We start from the raw sequence: 6,765 nt of genomic DNA, 5'->3' as shown, positions 1-6,765 counted from the left end.
CAACAAAGAAAAATGTGACCAAAAGCCTACAAGTATCACATTTCTAGGCCGTGTGATATCAGCAGGAAAAGAAACCCATCGAATCGACATTAATGTGGCGAGTGTCGTATATTGAGCTCTTAATCAATATACAACAAATGTACATTGGTTTAAATAATTATATAAAGTAAGAGTTGTTTCCCTTGAGAAGCATGAGGTCGGGCATAATAATGGTTGTAATACAAACAAATTCCCTGATATCAATACGGATATTAACATGGATATCAATACGTCGCTAATATAGATTTCTTTATTAGCCACGGAGGGCTGAACACAGAGGGGACAATACAATGTAGAATTTTTCTTTTCGAAAACGATCAAAAGGGATCGAAAATGTTTTGGAATGTGTACAAGGAAAAAGCAAAAGTGTCGTTTTTAACAATTAGAGTTCCCAAAAGGGGGAATAAATATAACATTGACTAAGTTTATACGTGGAAAGAAAAACCTACGAAAAAGAAGCACGGTAACCTCGGAAACGAAAAACAAACACAAAATACAAAACAAAACAAAAAAAACACAACATGAAAGCAAAGCGCTCTTTCCCTCTTTGTTTTATAGGATCGTGCTCAAGGCGTACCATCCTTGCCACATTCACCCACCTTTTGTTAAATTTTTCATCAGACAAAACTTTCCTCTCTATTCTCACCTTCCTTTTCAAGTAATACTTGAAAAAGTTGATGAGAGGTTGGCCAAAGAGAAAAGTATTTGTCTCTAAGCCTTTCAAACGAGTCCACCATACATATTCTTTCACCATAGCCACCAGTACAGTGAAAACTGCTTTGCCTTCCCAGTTAAAGGAAGGTGGCGGGACAATATAGATTCTGCTGACAACCGAATTCGTCCCACACGTGACAGCAACCGTTCGACATAGGCCCACAAGTCTGAAATGTTTGGACATTGTACGAGTGTGCACAGAACGGTGTTTCTTGAGCCGTGTCTGTAGAGCTTATCTCGAACGGGCAATGCTTCCCGATAGCACTGCCAAGCCAGGGATCTCTGGAAATTGTTTGTAGGTCCTGGTCGGGTTAGGTATTCCCCGTTTATGCCCAGGATCTCACCAAGAACGTTGTCGCATCTCTCCTCCACTAATCCCCTATAAAACGCCTTTGTGGAATTAAAATTTGATCCCAGACAGCAAAGCTGCTAGAGAGCATGGTAACACTCGCGGTGCCATTCGTCCAGCCTCAGTCTCTGCTTGATCCATGATTGCAGTTGGGTCAGTGAGACGAGCGGCAGGAAGGCACGTCTCACAAACGGAGACCACACCTGTTCATCGTCGTCTATGAAAGGTTGGAGATGTCGCAGTCTCAGAGCATGTTTGCGCATCATCAATCACGGAATTTAGCGGGTGTTGACAGCAAATGGATCGCATGACCATCAGAACGCTTCCCTTCCACAAAAAGTAGAAGAGTATGCGTTCCAGTTTCGTGATGGTAGGGTTGGAACAAGACACGACGGTCAGGCGGTAGTAGATGACGGATGCAATGTACACATACGCCACCTCAGCCTGACCTTTTAGAGATAGCTTCTTCTCGGCCCATTGCTGGGTGAGAGTGGCTACCCTACTTGTTATCTCGTCCCAGTTCTACTCCATTTGGAGGTCTGGACCGAACCAGACCTCGAGCGATTTAACCGGTCCGTCGGTCTAGTGTCCTACGGTGGAGACGCTATTGGACGGCATGGGCTTCCTTCTGCAAGTACCGAGTCGCAAGCACACTGACTTTCTCGGGTTAATTTTCGCTCCCGTTACCGCTTCGTATACGAAGATGGGGTATGGAGGAAAGGCAGTGAAAATTACACCTAAAATGAGGAAAGACGAGGGGATTTCTCGTAGCCTTGTGGATAATCACGAACTTTAAAAACAAACTATCGAATATTGCCATTCCTATAATATTTTTCCAGCAGGGATAAACTGGAAAGAAAGCTCGATTTACCATATGTTCACCAGAAATAATGGTTAGCCACCTTTAAGAAGTAAACAAAAGTTTACACAGAAAAACATTGTTATATGACGCGAGCGCAAGAGTGACAGAATTAGAGTAATTTTATCTAAGCGGAAACTGTTAGGAAAAGACTTGCATACCAGACATCCAGCGAACATATACGAAGAGTACACCTTTTCTCGATTGCATTTTCCAAACGGAATGACGTTTCAAAGAAAGCTATTGATCTTTTCCATTGCAATGATGTAAAAGGAAGTAAGAGTCGTTTCCCTTGACATGAAAAAAATCGTTGACAACAGGGATGAGATACAGTGATTACGTCCCTTTTATTACTGGTGTACGAGTTATTTTCCTTTATTTCGGGGAATTTGTGGAGGCAGACACGAGAATTGACAAGAGACATCGGTTGTCTCCCCTTCACATCACAAGAGAAATTTATAACAGTTACTCCCTCGAAAGGAGTAAAACATCTTTCCTTCAGTTTGGAACGATAAATCTTGCAGTCGTATGACAAGAAAATAGAAAGGGAAAAAATATCGCATTACGAGGTGTGCTCGCTGTGAACAAATTACAGAATGGCAGCGTGAAGCAGTGATATGTATAAATACAAGTTTATTACCAGTTTCAAGATGCTTGAGGCATATTCGAACCTGCGACAATGCTACTCAGTTTTGTCATTGAGAAAATGGTTGCACTGTGATTTATTTACATGTATTTTCACCATGTCTACAACAAGAAATTTTCTCCATGAAAAACACAGCGAATGGCTTTCATGTGGTTTCAAATATACCTCAAATATATTTGAACTGGTAATAACCATGTAAAAAATCGATTGTTGCCTTTAGTTTACATTTCTCCTCCTCTAAGTAGCAATTAAGGATAGAGTTAGTTATTTGTCTGTAGTAGACGCAATAATTACTAAGAGATCTTCCTCTTTATGAAAGGAACAGATCTTGTAAGGGAGGACATGAGAAAATGAGAAGCAAGAAATAATCGTGTACAAGAGATGGAAAGGGAATTAGAGTCAGAGAGAACAACAGAAAGCAGGAGTAGAAGAGAGAAAGGGAAAGAGTACGTCTGTAAGGAGACTTCTACTTGCAGTCTTGTGGACAGTGTGGAACCTTAAAGAAAATTAACACTTAAATACCTATACTAATCCTGAGACGCAACAAGCAGACATACATACATGCATATGTTTTTAAGCAAACAAGATAGTTTATAATACAGTTCTATATTTAAGAGATGAGGAATTATTTACATTATTTACATTTGACGGATATTCGTCCTCATCTTGTTTGTTGTTAACACAACGTTTCGGCTGATATACCCTCCAGCCTTCGTCAGGTGTCTTGGGGAAATTTCGAACCTGGGTTCTCATTCCTATCGATGTTACTATTATTATTATTATGTTATTATTAATATTATTATTAATCAGGTTGCTGCCGTGAATCGAACTCGGAACCTTGGGGTTAGCAAGCCCGTGCTCTTAACCACTACGCCATATGCCCATGGGCAATTATGGAGTGAATTTTAGGGCTTATAAATCTAATATTTTCCTATCCTTCCTTAATACCTGTTCCCATATGCTATTCATATCTGCACTCGGTCTGCTTAGGAGGTTGTTGTGTCCTAGCATATGTGCTGCTTCTTTTAGTTTTCGTATTTTCCAGTGTTGTTCCCTGTCTATTATTTTAACTTCATCCCACAGGGGGAGGTGGTTTCCATTTTTCCATACATGATCAGCTATACCCGATTTATCGATATCTCCTCATGTCACAGCTTTGCGATGTTCTTCTACCCTTATTTTGAAGGGGTGACATGTTTCGCCTTTGTATAACCTACCACAGCTGCATGGGATGGAGTACACGCAGTTTTTGGTCATATTCTCTTCTGTTGGTGGTTTTACCCGAAGGAGATATTTGCGAAGTGTTGTATTGCTCTTGAATACTGCCCCAAGAACATACTATCTACAACTACCCCAAGAACATACTATCTACTCCAATTATGAAGAAAAGGGAGGATGAAACCGATAAATTGTCCACAGTCTGTCTACCCTATGTGAAAGGACTCTCCGAAAAGATATAAAAGATATGCGGCCCATATGACATCAGGGCAGTATTCAAGAGCAATACAACACTTCGCAAATATCTCCTTCGGGTAAAACCACCAACAGAAGAGAATATGACCAAAAACTGCGTGTACTCCATCCCATGCAGCTGTGGTAGGTTATACAAAGGCGAAACATGTCGCCCCCTCAAAATAAGGGTAGAAGAACATTCCAAAGCTGTGACACGAGGAGATATCGATAAATCGGGTATAGCTGATCATGTATGGAAAAATGGAAATCACCTCCCCCTGTGGGATGAAGTTAAAATAATAGACAGGGAACAACACTGGAAAATACGAAAACTAAAAGAAGCAGCACATATGCTAGGACACAACAACCTCCTAAGCAGACCGAGTGCAGATATGAATAGCATATGGGAACCGGTATTGAGGAAGGATGGAAAAATAATAGATTTATAAGCCTTAAAAATTCACCCCATAATTGCCCATGAGCATATGGCGTAGTGGTTAAGAGCGCGGGCTACTAACCCCAAGATTCCGAGTTCGATTCACGGCAGCGACCTGATTAATAATAATAGTAATAATATTAATAATAACATAATAATAGTAACATCGATAGGAATGAGAACTCAGGTTCGAAATTTCCCCAAGACACCTGACGAAGGCTGGAGGGTATATCAGCCGAAACGTTGTGTTAACAACAAACAAGATGAGGACAAATATCCGTCAAATGTAAATAATGTAAGATAGTTTATACACACACACTTATAAAACTCAAACATACACAATCTCCCTTTCTCACTTTTGCCCTTTACTATGACAATAAGACTAAAATTCTAACTGGATCGACAGACCTGAAGCAGACGTTGAGGGAGGAGAGCATGTCACTGATGAGGTTGTGAAAGGCAACAAAAGGACTTTGACAAACAACTGATCGACTGTCTGACAGAATAATGAAGCAAGTAATCAATTAATCGGTTAAATAACTAACCAATTGACTAATAATGAAGAAGTGAAACTGAACCAATGCATGTGTTTATTAATTTTGTTACAACACATGAGTTCACACCAATAATTTTGCAAAGTAAATACAAAAATGATATATATTAAATCCCCACTCATCATCATCATCGTCATTATATGCCAGCTTTCTAGGCCAGCATGAGTTGGACAGGTAACCATGGTCACAGTCATTTATTATTGGGGGCTATTAATCAAAATCGTAATTGAACCATATTTGATGACCGGCACCTGTGCCAGTGGAGCACTAACAGTACTGTCCAAGCGTGATCATTGCCAGAGCAGCTGACTGGCTTCCGTGTTAGTGGCACGTAAATAGCACCATTTGAGCGTGATCGTTACCAGCGTCGCCTACTGGCACGTTAGAAAATCATTCAAGCGAGGTCATTGCCAGTGCCCCTGGACTGGCTCCTGTGCAGGTGGTACGTAAAAAACACCATGTTGAGCGTGGCCATTGCCAGTACTGCATGACTGTCCCTCATGCCGGTGGCACATAAAAGCACCCACTACACTCTCGGAGTGGTTGGCATTAGGAAGGGCATCCAGCTGTAGAAACTCTGCCAAATCAGATTGGAGCCTGGTGTAGCCATCTGGTTTCACCAGTCCTCAGTCAAATCGTCCAACCCATGCTAGCATGGAAAGCGGACGTTAAATGATGATGATGATGATCATTGCTCCCATAGATTGTTCTTGTGAATGTCATTTGGCTTTGTTTTGATGGTTGGATGCCCCTCTTTTTAGAAACCACTTTACAGAATGTACTGAATGAATTTTCTTTATGGCACCAACACTTAAAGGGATTGAATAGTTTGTTATTGGCAATACAGCATTAAAGAGATCTCACAAAGAGATTTACCTGCTCATTTGTCACTCACATAATGGGTAGATTTTTCTGACACCAGTACTAGGGAGGTAACCTCACTCACCATTCACCTGTTGAGGGAGTGTGGCAGGTTTTGTTATAGCAGAGGAAGTAGGGTGCTTTGTCCATGATAGATGTGTAGATTGCAGAGGGGAATAGGACAGTGAATAATGGAAGCAGAAAAACTATAAATGAGTGTGTGAGATGTATGTGTAGGGAGAGTGTAATTAGAGACAGTACTCAATAAGCTAGGGTGTGTATATTTGCTCAGGTGGCTGAAAGGGAGAGAGAGAAAGAGAGAGAGAACCATCTGACAATAGCAGAGGTGGATAAAGGAAAAGGTGGATGATGAGACTGAGAAAGAGTTGGTGATGTGTACCATGCATCACTGTACTGTATCCATGACCATGTCCACCAATAATGAATATAGAATTGGTGAGAGTGGGAGTGATGTGCCTGTAGAGGTGGGAGCATAGTGTTGTTGACTTCATACCAAAGTGTTTTCTATTGATGTGGTCTTGGATGTGTGTGTGTGTGTGTGTGTGTGTGTGTGTGTGTGTAAGTAGCAGCACTATTCCTGAAGCAGGAGCAGTATATATTCACAAACATCTACACTTATATCACACCAATCCTTACATTTTCAATGTACAGCTTTAGCGTTCATGGATGACAAGGCGCAAGTCTGCTAAGAGAAAAACTAGGTATAAGAGACAATCATGTGTAGTGTAGTAGAGTCACTGGCATGGGTGTGTGTGTGTGTGTATGGATGGATGATGAGAATTTGGGTGAAACCATGGCAAGAGATTCATGTGGAAGGAGCCAGAATGGAAGAGA

Source organism: Octopus bimaculoides, chromosome Z (genome assembly GCF_046866305.1).
Source record: "Octopus bimaculoides isolate indiv1 chromosome Z, ASM4686630v1, whole genome shotgun sequence".
In the NCBI taxonomy this organism is placed as follows: Eukaryota; Metazoa; Mollusca; class Cephalopoda; order Octopoda; family Octopodidae; genus Octopus; species Octopus bimaculoides.
Note: the sequence above shows the minus strand (reverse complement) of the source record.